Raw genomic sequence first — 23,022 nt, forward strand, 5'->3', positions numbered from 1 at the left:
CTCACTCTTGTTGAGTAAACTGAATATGCTGGGTTTTCCTATAGACCTCTTAACGTGGATCTCCAGCTACCTAGATGGAAGGACACAATGAGTCTTATTTAAAAACATACAGTCCCGTCTGGTCCGTGCTACATCTGGCGTCCCTCAAGGAAGTCATCTTGGCCCGCTATTATTCACGCTTTTTATAAATGACTTGGCCCCTGCTATAACGAACTCTCTAGTACTCATGTATGCAGATGATGTAAAGCTTTGTCTTCAGTACATAAACATCTCTGCCCAATGCAGTCTTCAGTCTGACCTTGATAACTTTCAAGAATGGTGTTTAGCTAATGATCTAATACTTAATGGATCAAAATGCAAGCATATGTCTTTTTATCGTTCTTGCCCTCTGCAAGCTACGTATTCTACGTATCTACGTATGTAGTTAGCCAGCATTTACTAAAACGCTTAAAATTTAACATTCCTAATAGAAGGACTCGAAACTTTAGTCCTCTGTTCCTTAGCCGTTGTAGTTCGACATATGCACTGCATGATCCTTTTAGGGTATTATGTTCGAACTACAATGGTCTCTACTCTATAACATCTCTTTCCTGTCCCTCAAATTTAAAATATAGAATTTTAAATTTTCTTACTAACTCCTCCTAGCTTAATAATTGAGAAATAGCTTAATATTTACTAACAAATCGTTTCTTGAGCGCCCCTCGGTCGTCTGGGCCTCTAAGCTTTATGATGAATACAGGAATGCTAGCTGATGCTCTTATTGATGCACAAGCCATTTCCAAATTCTGAAAGACCGGTAAAACAAAAAGGAAGCGCACTCGGCCCGTGTCTATATGTTTTGTATACTGCGTATATTCCTACGAGCGCACAACTAATAACGTCAACGTTCGCCGCCGATACCTCTATCCTTAGTCGCTCCAGATTCCTAACGCAGGCAACAACCCAACTGGATAATCATCTTATAATAGTGGAAAGGTGACTGTCCGACTGGCTTATTAAAATAAACGAACAAGAGTGTAAAAATATAACGTTTACTCTTAATAGACAAACATGCCCTCCGCTTTTACTTAACGGTATGCAGATCCCTCAAGCTAACGACGTAACGTACCTTGGCGTCCACCTTGATAGACGACTTACCTGGCGTAAGCACATCGAATGCAAGAAGATGCACCTAAACCTGAAAGCCAGCAGCCTCCACTGGATCATAAACTCACGATAGCCAATGTGCCTGGTCTACAAGTTACTACTGTACAACTCAGTCCTAAAGCCATTCTAGATGTATGGCGCACAGCTGTGGGGGAACCCGAGCAGCAGCAACATAGACATCATACACCGCGCACAATCAAAAATCTTAAGAACTATCATTTGTACCCAAATTTTCTCGCTCGGGGATCGACTAGGGCTTCTAGCGTATCCCGCCTAAGACGCAACGACCTCCCAACTCAGCAATCGATTTTTAGGGCCGTCTAACTCTGTATCAGTCAATATGACTGTAAGTTAAGTTAAAAATATAAGATTTGATACACCTCTTGTTAAGCTCAGGAAGAAAAGATTTAAGCAATACAAGCCACGTTTAAAAAAAAAAAAAAATATATATTTTGGCATTGCTGCCATCTCTATTTCTTTTCGAAGTTTAACATAGCCATATTAAATCTACATTTATGTATGTACATCAACAACAACAGCTGACAAATTGATTTTCATTGGTTTCGATGAATTGATTGAGTGATTAGTAATTCATGTTACAATTTATCGGTTGCAAAAAGTTTATGGATGGCATAAAGCCATATGAATGACTCATGTTACACAAATGCAGTACATGTCCAGGTAATACACCACGAACGTTCCTGTTTTCATTTGACTAGTATTTTGCAGGTTATATTATTGTAAGTATTTTATTAATTTATTATTTTACTAAAAATTCAAAAAATATATATTTATAAACTTGACAATGTACCTTTTTCAGCCTCTACAATGGATAAAAATAAATTATACCAAGATTTATTTTCAAAGTACAAAGCAGCATTTCCTGACAAAAATACTCTCGATTTGCAAAATCAAGCAAGAGACTTTTGAAACTATCCATAACGATTTGGATGATAGTCAGGTATTTAAGATTGTTGCCGAAAAGAAGTAACACCTCCGAAGGAAAAAGACACGTAAATACTGTACCTGTAAAATTAGCAAAGGCACAAACCGATCTACATAAAAGTCATAGTGATGCAACATTTGCAAGTGCAACTCTTCACCATCTAGAAGAAGTGGCATCTTTCCTGGGGCCAAGAGAAGTTTTTTTTCTCAGCCAAGACGATAAAGCACGAATCCCAATTGGTATAACAGGTAACTTATCAAAATATCCAGTTTTTAAATTTTCTTTGTTCGTTTAACTTTTCTATGCTTTAATGCTATTTTTCGATAGTATTCGATACGCCTGCCAGACCCCGATTGGTTAGTTGCACCATCCCATAAGCTCATTCCATCAGTCTACGCTGGCATTCAAATAGAAAAAAATGCATTTGAAAATTCGAAAGCAGTCAGCTACTCAGGACCCACTAATGTAGGTGTAAGATCTGGAAAACACTCTTCATCGACGGCCCTATCTCATGTTCTAGATTTTGAAAAAATGTTGTCCTTGTCAGAGTTCGACAGCATGGCTAAGGCTAAAGTTAGTTTCGTGAAACCCGTTGTTATATGAACTGTAAATGGGGGACCTGACGAGAACCCTCGATGTGGCAACAGGAATTCATCACTTTGTTAAACATAATTTGGATGCATTTTTATACCCTTGCAGAGGGTATTATAATTTTGTCCTAAAGTGTGCAACGCAGTGAAGGAGACATCTCCAAACCTATAAAGTATATATATTCTTGACCAGGATCACCTCCTGAGTTGATATGAGCATGTCCGTCTGTCCGTCTGTCTGTCCGTCTGTCTGTTTCTACGCAAACTAGTCTCTCAGTTTTAAAGCTATCGTCTTGAAACTTTGCACACACCCTTCTTTCCTTTGCACGCAGTATATAAGTCGGAACGGCCCGGATCGGCCGACTATATCCTATAGCTGCCATATAACTGATTGATCGGAAATGGTATAACTTTTGTGTTTTTAGAGTCAAATTCAAATTTGACATGAGAGCTATTTTTGGCAAAACATTACGACATGCCAAATTTCATAAGGATCGGCCGACTATATCCTATAGCTGCCATATAACTGAACGATCGGAAATGACCCAACTTTCGTGTTTTTAGAAAGCTGGAAGATAGAAAGCTGGAACTTGGTACAGATTATATTGTTGGTCAGTTAATCCGACCTACGAAATTTCATTAGGATCGGACGACTATATCCTATAGCTGCCATATAACTGAACGATCGGAAATGGTATTTGGTAGAAATATCAACTTTCGTATTTTTGAAGATAGATGCTTGGGACTTTTTTTTCGATTTTTTATTGTAATTAATTGGTTTTATTATGATGTAATCATAAGGATCGGCCAACTATATCCGATGTTTGCGATAAATATCCGGTTTTAACTGCAAGGGTATATCAACTTCGGCTCCGCCCGAAGTTAGCTTTGCTTTCTTGTTTTTTGCGTGAAATGTACCAGGACGAAGTGCATTCAACAGAGTTGAAAGGCGAATGGCACCTTTGAGTAAAGAATTAGCTGGAGTCATTTTTCCTCATGAATATTATGGAAGTCATTTAAATAACAGTGGGAAAACAGTTGATGGCAAAAAAAAACGGGAAAATTTCGCATTTGCCTCTTGGGGAGTCTCTTGCAGAAATTTGGTCAAATACTGTCATTGACAATTTCCCTGAGTGAGCGAATATGTGTCTCCAGAAAATTCTGAAATCTCAGAATGCGACCTGCAACGAAAATCTCAGCATTAGCAAGTCAATCACGCTCGCTCGAGTCAGTATTTCTTGTAAATTGTTAAGGGGACCTTCACCTGAATTTTATTAAAAAAATCGATTTTTTTTTTTTACATAAAATGAAAGTTCTATATGTCTAGAACAGTGGTCGGCACCCCAATACATTGATATGATTTTACCGCATTAGTGTTAGTAACGAATAGAAGAAAGTAGGCTGTGAGCATGACGTTTCACACATTTATACTGTGTGTGTGTGGCAGAGCTCGGGCAGAGAAATTTCCTATGCCCCCGAGATAGGGCCGTGCCGACCTCTGGTCTAGAATATATGTACCAAAGGATATTTTGATACGACGCGTATTTCTTGAGCTAGAGCGTTTCAAACATACCCATGATAACAAGAAAGCTATCTAAAAGCAAAGTTTCTAAAAACTTTAAACGCGTTTTTCTCGAAAACATGGTTTCTGAACTCATGTCAAGCACAGGGCTCGTTCTATTGATCCGATTTTCTTCATTCAAGAAGCGTTTGAAAGTATATTTTTTTTTCAAACGCCCATAAAATTGGCTTATTTTCATCAAAATTGATTGTCGTTAGGTATAAGCCATAGGAAATTTCATAAATTTTAATAATTTATATCCATTTTGAAGGCGCCATTTTGAATTTCCTAAATATCGAATACTTTTTTTTATCGTAAATAGGGATGTCGGAAATATATCAAGATATCGATATATCGATATATTTTCTCTTAAAAAAATATTATTATCGTGATATTTTTCTGGCAAAAATAGTCGATAATAATATTTTTGAGTTGGTGTTCTCCGATATTTGTTGCGAAAGAAAGGAAATGCAGGTTTACTTGAGTATGCCATTTTGTAGTTGGGAGACAAATCCGTTGGAATTCTGGAACTCACAAATTTCAACGATGCCGATGCTAGCGAAGGTTGCTTTAAGTTTTCTTATCACGCCTGGAAGTTCGGTTCCATCTGAACGGTTGGCTTCTGCCATTAAATGTATTGTCTGTGACTCCCGTAGTCGAATGACAGACCAGCATATAACCGAAAGAGTTTTTTTTAAATCATTGAAGAAAGATTTATTTTGTAATTAAGAGTAATTAAGAGCATTAAATAAGAGAATTAAGTAATTAGCATTATTAAGTACATATTCCATGAATTCCATGAAACTTTTTTTTTTGTATTAAGTTTTTTTTATAAATAAATTTGAATACAATGTCCTTAATAATTTTGTTATTTTTTATTTCAAAGAACTTAAATAAAAGTTGCTTGAGAGTGGGTATAAATATTTGTTGTTTTTTCAATTCACTTTTTAAATAAAAAAATATGTCTTATTTGCAGTTCATGGCGGATGAAAACACATATTAAAACCTTTTTTTAAATTTAAAAATAACCTTTTTTCAAATTTAGCTGACTATAAAAAATATCGAAAATACTCGATATATCGATTTTGGTTGGGTGATATTTCTGAATATTATCGATTGATATTTTTTTTCACAGCAAATATCATCAATACGATATTTTTTCAAAAACCAACAACCCTAATCGTAAATAAACAACGAATCAAAGTTCAAAAGCTCAAGTTCGTATGTCTTTTCATTTTCCCGCAATCCATTCTCAAATTTTGTTTCATTTTCGGCCAAATCCAGGTGAAGGTCCCCTTAAATGCCATGACACACAGTGTTGTCCACAACCACAGAGGCCTATATTCACAATTTTACCGAACCGTTTTCTACCGTTTCAAAGTGACAACGGCCTTTTTTTTCAGAAAGTGATGGAAAGTTTCAGAAAGTGATGGGAATTTAAAAAAATTCAATTTTAAATAAAGGTTTTAGATCACGATGTGTCACATTGGGGAGGGAGGCACAGTGGTCGATTCGGCCTCGCTAGCGGCATTTAATTAATAACTTAAATTAATTAAAACCACAAAAGTTGGGTCATTTCCGATCTTTCATTTTTATGTCAGCTATAAGATATTCGAAATGGCATCGTCGTCGCATGCAGACGCGTATTTATTGTGCTCCTGGAAAAAGTATTCAATAATATCAAAAAAGTGCAGTGACTGGTTCTGTAAATCAACAACAACGCGAAAATACGCTTTCAGCGATGAAATCGCTAATGTTTATTTAGATTAATTAATTAATTAATATAAAACATAACATTTACAACTCGAACAAACTAAACCTCGATTGCAATGAGTCTAAACGACTTTCGCACACAATCACCCCAAATTTGACCGAGTTCTTAAACGTAGAGAGCGAGAGAGCGCGTTCTTGCTTCCCCTCGCTACTATCGATGTCTCTGCAGCCGCAACTGCAACAACAGCGCGTTTAACGACGTTATCAGTTAGCAGCGCAAACATTGATACTTCTGCCGCTGTGCTGCCCGAAAAGGAGAACAAAAACAAAGAAAATATTAAGCCGGCTGTGCAGACTGGTACGGATCGCTACATCCAAATCAAAAGGAAGCTGAGCCCCCTAAACTCTCAACGCAAAATAACCCGTGGCAATGCTAACATAGCTGTAATAGAAACGCCCACGAACTCAAACCGTTTTAAAATCTTGGCAGACTATGAGGATGAAGCCGAATCTACAGAAGTCGAAAAAAGGAAGCCTAAGCCCCCGCCAATTTACATACGAGAAAAAAGTTCCAACGTTCTTGTCAACAAAATTATAGAGCTCATTGGCAAGGACAACTTCCACATAATACCACTCGTAAAGGGCAACATCCAGGAAACAACATTTCAAACGAAGTCTGAAGATAATTACAGAGTATTATCGAAATACCTCACCGCCAAAAAAAAAGAACTTTTACACGTATCAGCTAAAAAGCAGCAAGGGCTTGCAAGTCGTACTTAAGGGCATAGAGCCCGAAGAGATAACAAAAGCGCTACAAGAGAAGGGATTTAAGGCTAAGACAGTGTTCAATATCCCAAACAGGGATAGAAAGCCGCAGCCACTCTTTAAGGTTGAGCTCGAACCACAAATTAAGCCCCTAAAGAAATACGAAGTGCACCCTATATACAATCTTCAGTTCCTGCTGCACCGCAGAATTAAAGTTGAGGAGCCGCACAAACGCAGTGGCCCGGTCCACTGTGCGAACTGCCAAGAATATGGCCTTACCAGGTCTTACTGTAAACTGCTCCCGGTGTGTGTAGTTTGTGGTGAGATTCATGACTCCGCACACTGCCCAGCGAGCAAAGATGACCGCAAGTTGAAAAAGTGCGGCAACTGCGGTGAAAATCACACTGCTAACTATAGTAGTTGCCCAGTTCGCATCCACCAGAGGGGAATTACTGCCCGCACTCAAAATAAACAGTTGATAGCCTCCAGGTCAAACCCTGAAGTCTTGTTCTCGACTGCAGCCAGATCCTCACTAGGACCCTTAAATTTAAAATCAGGACTGGCTACCCCAGCCTCAAAAAGCTCACTGCCGCAATCAGCACACCAAGAACCGAACACGGCTCAGCAGCATCAACCGCCGGAGTAGCCAAAAAGTAACTTTAAAGCTATAATATGCAGTCTACAACAAAGCCTTACGGAGCTTATGTTGCTTATGCGTGAAACTATGCAAGATCTGATGCGAAACCAAAATCTATTAATACAAATGCTGGTTTCACAAAAATCCAAATAATGACTTCTCTCAGAATATCTACGTGAAACGCTAACGGCTTTTCGCATCATAAGCTCCAGTTAGCGCAATTCCTACTAGACAATCAAATCGACGTAATGCTGCTTTCAGAAACACATCTTACAAACAGATACAATTTCCAACTACGAGGATATTCATTCTATGAAACAAATAATCCAGATGGTAAGGCACATCTAAAAATATGAAAAGCGCCGAATGCCTTTCGGATCTTTCATCTGATCACTCGCCTGTCCTTTTTACTCTACTCCAACACCCAGGAACATGGAATCAATCATCAAAACTGACCTCGCATAAAACCAATTGGGTTAAGTACAGGTAGTATATTAGCTCACACATTGAGCTAATTCCTCACCTCAGCGACGAAGCCAACGTAGACAGTTTTGTTAATTCACTGGAGTCTGTACTCGTCTCTGCAGCTCGAGTTTCAATAATTCAATGCATTCAAAAGAAGACAAATCTTCAAATCGAACAGCTACTCCTCGAAAAGCGACGCTTACGTCGAGAATGGCAATGTCACAGATCGCCATCTGCTAAGCAACGCTTCCAACATGCTTCACGTCAACTTGATCAAGCTCTTCAGCAAGAAGAAACGTATGTCCACCGCCGCTACATAGAGCAATTTTCAACTAACAATACGAAACACTCACTATGGAGAGCTCACCCAACTCTGAGCTCACCGAAAGAAACCGTGATGCCTATTAGAAATTCCACAGGCGGGTGGGCGCGCAGCGACGCAGACAGAGCCAGCACGTTTGCCAAACACCTTAAAAATGTCTTCCAACCAAATCCTGCCACCAATGGGTTTACTTTGCCGACTCTATCAGATGAGCCCCAGCCTCAACATGAGCCGATTAAGTTTCGCCCAAACGAAATCGTTAACATCATCAAACGACAACTGAATCCGAAAAAATCCCCGGGCTGCGACCTCATAACTCCCAAAATGATCATTGAGCTCCCATACTGTGCCGTTTGCACTCTCACCCAGCTATTTAATGCCATCGCAAAACTTGGCCACTTTCCAGTGAGATGGAAAAAGTCAATTATAATAATGATAGCAAAGCCGGGAAAAGACCACACTATCCCCACGTCGTATAGACCTATAAGCCTACTCTCTTGCCTATCTAAACTCTTTGAAAAATGCCTAATGACTCGGATAAACACATACCTGAGAATCCAGGAAGGAATCCCGTCAAACCAATTTGGGTTTCGTGAAAAGCATGGAACAATTGAGCAGGTCAACCGGATAACATCCGGAATTCGGAACGCGTTCGAAAAACAAGAGTGCTGTACTGCCATATTTTTAGATGTCTCTCAAGCATTCGATAGAGTCTGGCTGGAAGGTCTAATGTACAAGATCAAGACAATGCTCCCCTACAGCACCCACAAGATTTTGGAGTCTTACCTTCACGACAGAAAATTTGTCGTGAGGTGCAACACCGCTATATCCGATGATTACACTGTTGGAGCTAGAGTTCCTCAAGGCAGCGTGCTAGGGCCAATATTATATGTCCTCTACACAGCAGATATCCCGACAAGCACACGTCTAACAACATCCACGTTTGCCGATGACACAGCTATTCTTAGCCGCTCAAAATGCCCGATTCAAGCAACTGCGCAGCTAGCTCATCATATGGTCGATGTCGAAAAATGGCTGTCAGACTGGCGAATTAAAGTGAACGAACTAAAATGCAAGCATGTTACGTTCACTCTGAACAGGCAAAACTGCCCGCCGATAACATTAAACAACACTCTACTCCCACAAGCAAACGAAGTAACATACCTAGGAGTACATCTCGACAGAAGACTCACATGGAGAGAACATACACCGCGACATTAACATTCTACCAGTCAAAGAAGCGATCGCAGAACAGAAGGTAAAGTACTTAACCAAGCTATCGGTGCACCCTAACCACCTGGCGAGAGGTCTAACAAGGTTGAGCAAACAATCACGCCTTCGTCGCAATGACTTACCCACCAGGCGACCGACCTGAGGGACGCGCAACCAGAATGCAGTCTTAGCATACTGTTAGTTAAATATTAATGTTAAGATTCGTCAACTTATTGTTAGTCTCAAAATTAAGAGTAGATTCAATAAATAAAAGCAAAGCTATAAAAAAAAAAAATGCTTTGCAAGTATTTTCTACCTTATGCGTCCTACCTTTCATGTTGAAGGAGGATAGCTCAATAAGCCAGCTTAGTGTGGTGTTTGATGGTTTCGCTGCTACAATATCGGTATCCTCGGTAAATGATGTTTCCACGGCCGGACCAGGTCATCTACCCAAACTATTTTACATTCTTCTAAAATTTTGTTTTTATCCTGTCGCTTTACCAGGGGACATTTTTAAAATGTATTGTTGTGACAGAATGTCTTCAGCTGACAGCTACCTCCAATGTATGCTCTGGTGATAATCATCTCAGGATGAGCTCCTGACATGTAAGCTGAATATGGTCACCGAGATCTTGCAGCGTGATTTCTATCTAGATGACCTCATCTCTGGTAGCAAGTCTACGGAAGAAGCATCCAACACGAGGGAGCAATTTGATGAAATCCTTTCCAAGGGAAAGTTTTGCTTCCTCCTCCTCCTTTATCCTCCCTCCCTCAGTAAAGCTGGCATGCTTCCGTAATTCCTGATAAGCCCAGCATAGAATGTCGGGCCTTAGTTGTTTGATAAAATCCTCTTATGTGGACATCGTTGCGAGTTCGAAGTACCCGAATTTATTTCCGGCTTTGCAGCGAGTGTTAGCTTACGTATACAAATTCGGTAGGCAAATTCGGCATGAAGGAATTACATTGCACGATCAAAATGCTGCAAGCCGAATGTTTTTGTGGGTAGTGCAAGGAACTGTTAAGCCATGATTCGATCCCAATATTGGCCAATCGGGAGATGACAAACCGTGAACAGGACCGTCAACAGGTGTGTGAGATGTTTCCGGGCTAAGCCCGGAAGAGCATGTAATGATCTGTCGAAGAAGAGAGTGAAGGGCATCAGGTTTACGATATTATTGGTATCGATTTTTGTGGACCATTCGTTTAAAAATCTGTGGTGCGCACTAAGCCCCCATAAATACCAGTATTTCCTCCACATAACTTGCAACTAAAAGTTGGTACAGTTATTATGATATTGCGTAATTTGAATCCACTGCGTCTTTGCTACAGTACTCGACTTTCGGTTAAAAGTCTTGTATTCCTTGAATACCATTGAATTTGAAAGATCTTTTGTTTGACTTCAAACGATTGCAATTTCTAGTTCACCTTGCGTTCGCAATGATAATTAACAAGTCAGAAAGCCAAAGCCAGTCACAAGTGTTTGCGGCATAAATTTAGAAAATCATTGTTTTTTCACATGGGCAGTTATGCTTTGCGTGCTCACAAGTTGGAAAAACAATTGGAAAGCCAATTTCGTCTGCCGAAATTCGGGCAGGCCCTTAACGGCCTCTAGGGGCTCGTCACATTTGACATTATCTGGCTTTCAAAGGTGGCTTCCCGAACGGCATGGTTAACGGCCGCCTGTATCGGCCTCATATGTTCCTTGCTGAAGCCATATTTGCAGCCGTGCGCTAGCGTTTCGGGTATAGAAAGTCTGGCCGGCCGTTCGGTCTCGAACTCAGAGTCTCTGAAGAATTGTCTTATACTATATACTATATTATTATAACGTCGCCCAAAAAAAATAATGCAATTGTAGATATAGAGGCAATTGGGCTAGTGAGGGGGTTGCGTTGGCTGAGCCGCCGCTTCAGTTATATGTGCAAGCTCGTCGAACTGCTCTGTTGCCTTGCCAAGTAGAGACACGATTTGGCTAAAGTCACGCGACGCACTGGGCACAGAGATGGGCACAAGATCTAACGGTTTGGGTAACAGCTTAGCCAGAAAAAAAATAAAGCAACAACCCCGAGCGATTGTTCTTGTTTTTGGTACGATTTGCGAGTTCGGTCCCTTGGATTGTGTTTTTGCAAACTCGAGATCGCGGCGATGTGCTTGCTACCTGCGCCAAAAGTCAGTGTCGTTGTTTTTGTAAATCTTCACGATTCGGTGATCGCGAGAACCGAACATCTGGCACGACTTGCTGGCGCCTCCGAAAAAAGATAAAGGTTTGAGCAGTGTGAGCAAATTGAACCACGGCGTGCACATCTCTGCACTATTTCATGAAAAGAAGATGAGCACTAGCCGAGACGAAAATTTCCCGCGTTCAAATATTGCGCGACATATTTCGGTACTTTTATGGAACTACCGAACTGAGCGGACGTGCCTTGCCCGAGCTCCGGGAAATCTGCAACATAAAGCGAAAAGACGCTGAACTACAATTTATTTAAAGCAATAGACAAACTTTTTATAACAGTTATGATGTGCTAAACCAAAACTAGTGCATTGTTTTAAAAAAATAAGTGCCACCCAATGAGCTCATTGAGCAACGATCAAAAGAACGAGCGTAGATGTTTAGTGAATTAAAAAAACGGCTTCTACTCTTACTTTTCAACTCGCGATACCGAAGTGAAAAAAGCGTCGATTATGAGCAACCCGACTTTACTGACCGCTGAAACCCAAAGGGCACGGTCTTGCTCACCCGCTCTGATCACTCCGACTCCCGCTTCATGGAGTTCGCAGTGTAAAGCCCCCCTCCAATATCGGAAACAAATTTAGCAACCAGCAACAACTAGCAGTGCTACAATTTCTGCAATCACAGCGACAACCACTGCAATTCAAAGTACCGCGACGTCAACGACTACAGCAAGTACAAAAACAACAACTTCGGAAAGTGCCTAAGCGGCCACGGCCACACGGACTGCAATGGATCGCTACATCCAAATTAAGCGCAAGCTTAGCCCGCAGAGTAATCCGGCAGGCAATAAAACAAAAATTAACCGTGTCCCTGAGATCGACAAAGAACCAGACAGATCCACTACTAACAGATTTGCCCTACTGGCAGAGGTTGAGGAAAACCAACCAGCCCCAGACACCGCAAAAAAACCCAAGCCCCCTCCAATCTATATTAGGGAGAAAAGCTCATGTGCCCTTGTCAACAAAATTGCATCGTTGATCGGGAACGGTGAACACTTTCATGTTGTTCCTCTTATCCAAGGGAACATCCCTGAAACAAAGGTGCCAACCAAATCTGAAGAGCACTTCCGAACCGTGTCCAAATATCTGGACAATGAACAGAAAAACTATTACACTTACCAGGTGAAAAGCAGTAAAACCTACAAGTGGTAGTAAAGGGAATCGAACCCGATGTTACCTCCGCGGAAATAAAAACCGCACTTAAAAAAAAGGGCTTCGCCGCCAAGAATGTTATTAACATTCTAAATAAAGATAAAAAGCCACAACCCCTCAAGGTCAAGCTCGAGCCAGAAAGCAGGTCGCTGAAGAAGAACGAAGTCCACCCAATCTACAACCTGCAATATCTTTTGCATCGGAAAATCACTGTTGAAGAGCCACATAAACGCAACGCTCCTGCACTGCACTAAAAACAAAGACAGTACCCTGAAGAAATATGGAAACTGCGGAGGCAAACATACGGCAAACTATAGAGGATGTATGGTGTATAAGGAGTTAAAGAGTCAAGCGTCAAGCGATCGCAACGCGCAACAAAAATCCAAAGAATGCATACATTGCGTCAAAAACTGCGCCAGAAGTCTTCTTCACCAAAGCTGCGAGATCCTCATTCACTAAACACCACCAACGTCTTCTCCTATGCCGATGCTCTACGATCTGGAAGGGAAATTCCAATTCAGGCTAACTCTCAAAGCGCTCAACAGACCCCAGGACAGCCACACAGCAAAACGGAAACTATGATGCTTACCCTCCAACAAAGTATGATGGAGCTTATGTCATTCATGAAAACGACCATGCAAACGCTTGTTTAAAACCTTGTTAAAACGAGCAGCTGAACATGGTGATACAGCTGCTCCTAGCGCAACAGTCTAAATAATCTATGCAGGCTCTACGAATATCAATGTGGAACGCCAATGGTGTCTCACGGCATAAACTTGAAATGTCACAATTCTTGACCGAAAACCATATTGACATTATGCTACTGGTGGAAACACATCTTACAAGCAAAGACAACTTTCAAATAAGAGGCTACACAATCTACCGCACAGATCATCCAGATGGAAAAGGCCACGGCGAAACTAGAGTTCTAATCGGAGAACGCATTAAGCACCATTTTCACAAAAGGTTTGCGACAAACTTCTTGCAGGCCATATCGATACAAATTCAGTCAAGCAACGAAATCCTTTCAATCGCTGCCGTTTACTGCCTTCCTCGTTTCTCAATTTCGGAAGGACAATTTATGGACTTCTACAATTCACTTGGGGATCGTTTTATAGCCGCAGGAGACTATAACGCCAAACATACGCACTGGGGATCACGTCTAGTGACTCCCAAAGGAAGGCAATTGTACAATGCAATTATAAATGTGAAAAATAAACTGGACTGCGTTTCCCCTGGAAGTCCCACATACTGGCCAACAGACTCAAGAAAGCTCCCAGACCGTATTGATTTTGGTGACAAAAAACATACTTCGGAATCTAATAAGTGCCAAAGCAGTCTCGCTCTTATCATCAGACCACTCGCCTGTGCTTCTAACGCTTCAAAGCCTAGAAATAACCGAACACCCCTTCAGCCTGACGATGCCAAAAACGAACTGGCTAAAATACAAAAAGGACGTGAGTGCCCACATAGAACTCGCCCCGGAATTTAACATGGAATCGGACATCGACTACACTACGAGCGCCCTGGAAGAAGTACTCGTTGCGGCAGCTAAAATCTCTACTCCTCATGGGAAAGAAGTAGACCGAAACAAACACTTCAAATCTAATCAGCAAATCGAACAGCTCGTGCGAGAAAAGAGGCACACACGTCGTGATTGTCAAAACAGCAGATCACCAGCTTCAAAACAACGCCTTAAGGAAGCAACCCGATCACTCGACCAGACTCTTCACCAACAGGAAGAAAATGCACAGCTGCTACATCCAGAATCTCTCGCCAACAAGCACAAAGTACGCCCTGTGGAGGTACTTGCGCCCAATTGTGTAGCGCCCCAATTGAAACTCTTCGGGATGCTGGGTTCGCAGCGACGAAGACCGAGCTGAAACATTCGCCACACATCTCCAAAGTGTCTTCCAGCCAAACCCAGCCTCAAATTCATTCCTCCTGCCAGTAATTCAGCCAGAGTCCTCCCCTCAGCCAGCTGCACCTTCATTCCGGCCGAACAAAATCGACAAAGTCATAAAAGGGCTAAAACCAAAAAAGGCTCCGGTGGTGACCTATTGACCTATTGACCTATCGTCGAACTGCTCTGTTGCCTTGCCAAGTAGAGACACGATTTGGCTAAAGTCACGCGACGCACTGGGCACAGAGATGGGCACAAGATCTAACGGTTTGGGTAACAGCTTAGCCAGAAAAAAAATAAAGCAACAACCCCGAGCGATTGTTCTTGTTTTTGGTACGATTTGCGAGTTCGGTCCCTTGGATTGTGTTTTTGCAAACTCGAGATCGCGGCGATGTGCTTGCTACCTGCGCCAAAAGTCAGTGTCGTTGTTTTTGTAAATCTTCACGATTCGGTGATCGCGAGAACCGAACATCTGGCACGACTTGCTGGCGCCTTCGAAAAAAGATAAAGGTTTGAGCAGTGTGAGCAAATTGAACCACGGCGTGCACATCTCTGCACTATTTCATGAAAAGAAGATGAGCACTAGCCGAGACGAAAATTTCCCGCGTTCAAATATTGCGCGACATATTTCGGTACTTTTATGGAACTACCGAACTGAGCGGACGTGCCTTGCCCGAGCTCCGGGAAATCTGCAACATAAAGCGAAAAGACGCTGAACTACAATTTATTAAAAGCAATAGACAAACTTTTTATAACAGTTATGATGTGCTAAACCAAAACTAGTGCATTGTTTTAAAAAAATAAGTGCCACCCAATGAGCTCATTGAGCAACGATCAAAAGAACGAGCGTAGATGTTTAGTGAATTAAAAAAACGGCTTCTACTCTTACTTTTCAACTCGCGATACCGAAGTGGAAAAAGCGTCGATTATGAGCAACCCGACTTTACTGACCGCTGAAACCCAAAGGGCACGGTCTTGCTCACCCGCTCTGATCACTCCGACTCCCGCTTCATGGAGTTCGCAGTGTAAAGCCCCCCTCCAATATCGGAAACAAATTTAGCAACCAGCAACAACTAGCAGTGCTACAATTTCTGCAATCACAGCGACAACCACTGCAATTCAAAGTACCGCGACGTCAACGACTACAGCAAGTACAAAAACAACAACTTCGGAAAGTGCCTAAGCGGCCACGGCCACACGGACTGCAATGGATCGCTACATCCAAATTAAGCGCAAGCTTAGCCCGCAGAGTAATCCGGCAGGCAATAAAACAAAAATTAACCGTGTCCCTGAGATCGACAAAGAACCAGACAGATCCACTACTAACAGATTTGCCCTACTGGCAGAGGTTGAGGAAAACCAACCAGCCCCAGACACCGCAAAAAAACCCAAGCCCCCTCCAATCTATATTAGGGAGAAAAGCTCATGTGCCCTTGTCAACAAAATTGCATCGTTGATCGGGAACGGTGAACACTTTCATGTTGTTCCTCTTATCCAAGGGAACATCCCTGAAACAAAGGTGCCAACCAAATCTGAAGAGCACTTCCGAACCGTGTCCAAATATCTGGACAATGAACAGAAAAACTATTACACTTACCAGGTGAAAAGCAGTAAAACCTACAAGTGGTAGTAAAGGGAATCGAACCCGATGTTACCTCCGCGGAAATAAAAACCGCACTTAAAAAAAAGGGCTTCGCCGCCAAGAATGTTATTAACATTCTAAATAAAGATAAAAAGCCACAACCCCTCAAGGTCAAGCTCGAGCCAGAAAGCAGGTCGCTGAAGAAGAACGAAGTCCACCCAATCTACAACCTGCAATATCTTTTGCATCGGAAAATCACTGTTGAAGAGCCACATAAACGCAACGCTCCTGCACTGCACTAAAAACAAAGACAGTACCCTGAAGAAATGTGGAAACTGCGGAGGCAAACATACGGCAAACTATAGAGGATGTATGGTGTATAAGGAGTTAAAGAGTCAAGCGTCAAGCGATCGCAACGCGCAACAAAAATCCAAAGAATGCATACATTGCGTCAAAAACTGCGCCAGAAGTCTTCTTCACCAAAGCTGCGAGATCCTCATTCACTAAACACCACCAACGTCTTCTCCTATGCCGATGCTCTACGATCTGGAAGGGAAATTCCAATTCAGGCTAACTCTCAAAGCGCTCAACAGACCCCAGGACAGCCACACAGCAAAACGGAAACTATGATGCTTACCCTCCAACAAAGTATGATGGAGCTTATGTCATTCATGAAAACGACCATGCAAACGCTTGTTTAAAACCTTGTTAAAACGAGCAGCTGAACATGGTGATACAGCTGCTCCTAGCGCAACAGTCTAAATAATCTATGCAGGCTCTACGAATATCAATGTGGAACGCCAATGGTGTCTCACGGCATAAACTTGAAATGTCACAATTCTTGACCGAAAACCATATTGACATTATGCTACTGGTGGAAACACATCTTACAAGCAAAGACAACTTTCAAATAAGAGGCTACACAATCTACCGCACAGATCATCCAGATGGAAAAGGCCACGGCGAAACTAGAGTTCTAATCGGAGAACGCATTAAGCACCATTTTCACAAAAGGTTTGCGACAAACTTCTTGCAGGCCATATCGATACAAATTCAGTCAAGCAACGAAATCCTTTCAATCGCTGCCGTTTACTGCCTTCCTCGTTTCTCAATTTCGGAAGGACAATTTATGGACTTCTACAATTCACTTGGGGATCGTTTTATAGCCGCAGGAGACTATAACGCCAAAAATACGCACTGGGGATCACGTCTAGTGACTCCCAAAGGAAGGCAATTGTACAATGCAATTATAAATGTGAAAAATAAACTGGACTGCGTTTCCCCTGGAAGTCCCACATACTGGCCAACAGACTCAAGAAAGCTCCCAGACCGTATTGATTTTGGTGACAAAAAACATACTTCGGAATCTAATAAGTGCCAAAGCAGTCTCGCTCTTATCATCAGACCACTCGCCTGTGCTTCTAACGCTTCAAAGCCTAGAAATAACCGAACACCCCTTCAGCCTGACGATGCCAAAAACGAACTGGCTAAAATACAAAAAGGACGTGAGTGCCCACATAGAACTCGCCCCGGAATTTAACATGGAATCGGACATCGACTACACTACGAGCGCCCTGGAAGAAGTACTCGTTGCGGCAGCTAAAATCTCTACTCCTCATGGGAAAGAAGTAGACCGAAACAAACACTTCAAATCTAATCAGCAAATCGAACAGCTCGTGCGAGAAAAGAGGCACACACGTCGTGATTGTCAAAACAGCAGATCACCAGCTTCAAAACAACGCCTTAAGGAAGCAACCCGATCACTCGACCAGACTCTTCACCAACAGGAAGAAAATGCACAGCTGCTACATCCAGAATCTCTCGCCAACAAGCACAAAGTACGCCCTGTGGAGGTACTTGCGCCCAATTGTGTAGCGCCCCAATTGAAACTCTTCGGGATGCTGGGTTCGCAGCGACGAAGACCGAGCTGAAACATTCGCCACACATCTCCAAAGTGTCTTCCAGCCAAACCCAGCCTCAAATTCATTCCTCCTGCCAGTAATTCAGCCAGAGTCCTCCCCTCAGCCAGCTGCACCTTCATTCCGGCCGAACAAAATCGACAAAGTCATAAAAGGGCTAAAACCAAAAAAGGCTCCGGTGGTGACCTATTGACCTATTGACCTATCGTCGAACTGCTCTGTTGCCTTGCCAAGTAGAGACACGATTTGGCTAAAGTCACGCGACGCACTGGGCACAGAGATGGGCACAAGATCTAACGGTTTGGGTAACAGCTTAGCCAGAAAAAAAATAAAGCAACAACCCCGAGCGATTGTTCTTGTTTTTGGTACGATTTGCGAGTTCGGTCCCTTGGATTGTGTTTTTGCAAACTCGAGATCGCGGCGATGTGCTTGCTACCTGCGCCAAAAGTCAGTGTCGTTGTTTTTGTAAATCTTCACGATTCGGTGATCGCGAGAACCGAACATCTGGCACGACTTGCTGGCGCCTCCGAAAAAAGATAAAGGTTTGAGCAGTGTGAGCAAATTGAACCACGGCGTGCACATCTCTGCACTATTTCATGAAAAGAAGATGAGCACTAGCCGAGACGAAAATTTCCCGCGTTCAAATATTGCGCGACATATTTCGGTACTTTTATGGAACTACCGAACTGAGCGGACGTGCCTTGCCCGAGCTCCGGGAAATCTGCAACATAAAGCGAAAAGACGCTGAACTACAATTTATTAAAAGCAATAGACAAACTTTTTATAACAGTTATGATGTGCTAAACCAAAACTAGTGCATTGTTTTAAAAAAATAAGTGCCACCCAATGAGCTCATTGAGCAACGATCAAAAGAACGAGCGTAGATGTTTAGTGAATTAAAAAAACGGCTTCTACTCTTACTTTTCAACTCGCGATACCGAAGTGGAAAAAGCGTCGATTATGAGCAACCCGACTTTACTGACCGCTGAAACCCAAAGGGCACGGTCTTGCTCACCCGCTCTGATCACTCCGACTCCCGCTTCATGGAGTTCGCAGTGTAAAGCCCCCCTCCAATATCGGAAACAAATTTAGCAACCAGCAACAACTAGCAGTGCTACAATTTCTGCAATCACAGCGACAACCACTGCAATTCAAAGTACCGCGACGTCAACGACTACAGCAAGTACAAAAACAACAACTTCGGAAAGTGCCTAAGCGGCCACGGCCACACGGACTGCAATGGATCGCTACATCCAAATTAAGCGCAAGCTTAGCCCGCAGAGTAATCCGGCAGGCAATAAAACAAAAATTAACCGTGTCCCTGAGATCGACAAAGAACCAGACAGATCCACTACTAACAGATTTGCCCTACTGGCAGAGGTTGAGGAAAACCAACCAGCCCCAGACACCGCAAAAAAACCCAAGCCCCCTCCAATCTATATTAGGGAGAAAAGCTCATGTGCCCTTGTCAACAAAATTGCATCGTTGATCGGGAACGGTGAACACTTTCATGTTGTTCCTCTTATCCAAGGGAACATCCCTGAAACAAAGGTGCCAACCAAATCTGAAGAGCACTTCCGAACCGTGTCCAAATATCTGGACAATGAACAGAAAAACTATTACACTTACCAGGTGAAAAGCAGTAAAACCTACAAGTGGTAGTAAAGGGAATCGAACCCGATGTTACCTCCGCGGAAATAAAAACCGCACTTAAAAAAAAGGGCTTCGCCGCCAAGAATGTTATTAACATTCTAAATAAAGATAAAAAGCCACAACCCCTCAAGGTCAAGCTCGAGCCAGAAAGCAGGTCGCTGAAGAAGAACGAAGTCCACCCAATCTACAACCTGCAATATCTTTTGCATCGGAAAATCACTGTTGAAGAGCCACATAAACGCAACGCTCCTGCACTGCACTAAAAACAAAGACAGTACCCTGAAGAAATATGGAAACTGCGGAGGCAAACATACGGCAAACTATAGAGGATGTATGGTGTATAAGGAGTTAAAGAGTCAAGCGTCAAGCGATCGCAACGCGCAACAAAAATCCAAAGAATGCATACATTGCGTCAAAAACTGCGCCAGAAGTCTTCTTCACCAAAGCTGCGAGATCCTCATTCACTAAACACCACCAACGTCTTCTCCTATGCCGATGCTCTACGATCTGGAAGGGAAATTCCAATTCAGGCTAACTCTCAAAGCGCTCAACAGACCCCAGGACAGCCACACAGCAAAACGGAAACTATGATGCTTACCCTCCAACAAAGTATGATGGAGCTTATGTCATTCATGAAAACGACCATGCAAACGCTTGTTTAAAACCTTGTTAAAACGAGCAGCTGAACATGGTGATACAGCTGCTCCTAGCGCAACAGTCTAAATAATCTATGCAGGCTCTACGAATATCAATGTGGAACGCCAATGGTGTCTCACGGCATAAACTTGAAATGTCACAATTCTTGACCGAAAACCATATTGACATTATGCTACTGGTGGAAACACATCTTACAAGCAAAGACAACTTTCAAATAAGAGGCTACACAATCTACCGCACAGATCATCCAGATGGAAAAGGCCACGGCGAAACTAGAGTTCTAATCGGAGAACGCATTAAGCACCATTTTCACAAAAGGTTTGCGACAAACTTCTTGCAGGCCATATCGATACAAATTCAGTCAAGCAACGAAATCCTTTCAATCGCTGCCGTTTACTGCCTTCCTCGTTTCTCAATTTCGGAAGGACAATTTATGGACTTCTACAATTCACTTGGGGATCGTTTTATAGCCGCAGGAGACTATAACGCCAAAAATACGCACTGGGGATCACGTCTAGTGACTCCCAAAGGAAGGCAATTGTACAATGCAATTATAAATGTGAAAAATAAACTGGACTGCGTTTCCCCTGGAAGTCCCACATACTGGCCAACAGACTCAAGAAAGCTCCCAGACCGTATTGATTTTGGTGACAAAAAACATACTTCGGAATCTAATAAGTGCCAAAGCAGTCTCGCTCTTATCATCAGACCACTCGCCTGTGCTTCTAACGCTTCAAAGCCTAGAAATAACCGAACACCCCTTCAGCCTGACGATGCCAAAAACGAACTGGCTAAAATACAAAAAGGACGTGAGTGCCCACATAGAACTCGCCCCGGAATTTAACATGGAATCGGACATCGACTACACTACGAGCGCCCTGGAAGAAGTACTCGTTGCGGCAGCTAAAATCTCTACTCCTCATGGGAAAGAAGTAGAACGAAACAAACACTTCAAATCTAATCAGCAAATCGAACAGCTCGTGCGAGAAAAGAGGCACACACGTCGTGATTGTCAAAACAGCAGATCACCAGCTTCAAAACAACGCCTTAAGGAAGCAACCCGATCACTCGACCAGACTCTTCACCAACAGGAAGAAAATGCACAGCTGCTACATCCAGAATCTCTCGCCAACAAGCACAAAGTACGCCCTGTGGAGGTACTTGCGCCCAATTGTGTAGCGCCCCAATTGAAACTCTTCGGGATGCTGGGTTCGCAGCGACGAAGACCGAGCTGAAACATTCGCCACACATCTCCAAAGTGTCTTCCAGCCAAACCCAGCCTCAAATTCATTCCTCCTGCCAGTAATTCAGCCAGAGTCCTCCCCTCAGCCAGCTGCACCTTCATTCCGGCCGAACAAAATCGACAAAGTCATAAAAGGGCTAAAACCAAAAAAGGCTCCGGGGATGACCTATTGACCTATTGACCTATCGTCGAACTGCTCTGTTGCCTTGCCAAGTAGAGACACGATTTGGCTAAAGTCACGCGACGCACTGGGCACAGAGATGGGCACAAGATCTAACGGTTTGGGTAACAGCTTAGCCAGAAAAAAAATAAAGCAACAACCCCGAGCGATTGTTCTTGTTTTTGGTACGATTTGCGAGTTCGGTCCCTTGGATTGTGTTTTTGCAAACTCGAGATCGCGGCGATGTGCTTGCTACCTGCGCCAAAAGTCAGTGTCGTTGTTTTTGTAAATCTTCACGATTCGGTGATCGCGAGAACCGAACATCTGGCACGACTTGCTGGCGCCTCCGAAAAAAGATAAAGGTTTGAGCAGTGTGAGCAAATTGAACCACGGCGTGCACATCTCTGCACTATTTCATGAAAAGAAGATGAGCACTAGCCGAGACGAAAATTTCCCGCGTTCAAATATTGCGCGACATATTTCGGTACTTTTATGGAACTACCGAACTGAGCGGACGTGCCTTGCCCGAGCTCCGGGAAATCTGCAACATAAAGCGAAAAGACGCTGAACTACAATTTATTAAAAGCAATAGACAAACTTTTTATAACAGTTATGATGTGCTAAACCAAAACTAGTGCATTGTTTTAAAAAAATAAGTGCCACCCAATGAGCTCATTGAGCAACGATCAAAAGAACGAGCGTAGATGTTTAGTGAATTAAAAAAACGGCTTCTACTCTTACTTTTCAACTCGCGATACCGAAGTGGAAAAAGCGTCGATTATGAGCAACCCGACTTTACTGACCGCTGAAACCCAAAGGGCACGGTCTTGCTCACCCGCTCTGATCACTCCGACTCCCGCTTCATGGAGTTCGCAGTGTAAAGCCCCCCTCCAATATCGGAAACAAATTTAGCAACCAGCAACAACTAGCAGTGCTACAATTTCTGCAATCACAGCGACAACCACTGCAATTCAAAGTACCGCGACGTCAACGACTACAGCAAGTACAAAAACAACAACTTCGGAAAGTGCCTAAGCGGCCACGGCCACACGGACTGCAATGGATCGCTACATCCAAATTAAGCGCAAGCTTAGCCCGCAGAGTAATCCGGCAGGCAATAAAACAAAAATTAACCGTGTCCCTGAGATCGACAAAGAACCAGACAGA

This window comes from Drosophila bipectinata, chromosome 4 (assembly GCF_030179905.1).
Source record: "Drosophila bipectinata strain 14024-0381.07 chromosome 4, DbipHiC1v2, whole genome shotgun sequence".
In the NCBI taxonomy this organism is placed as follows: Eukaryota; Metazoa; Arthropoda; class Insecta; order Diptera; family Drosophilidae; genus Drosophila; species Drosophila bipectinata.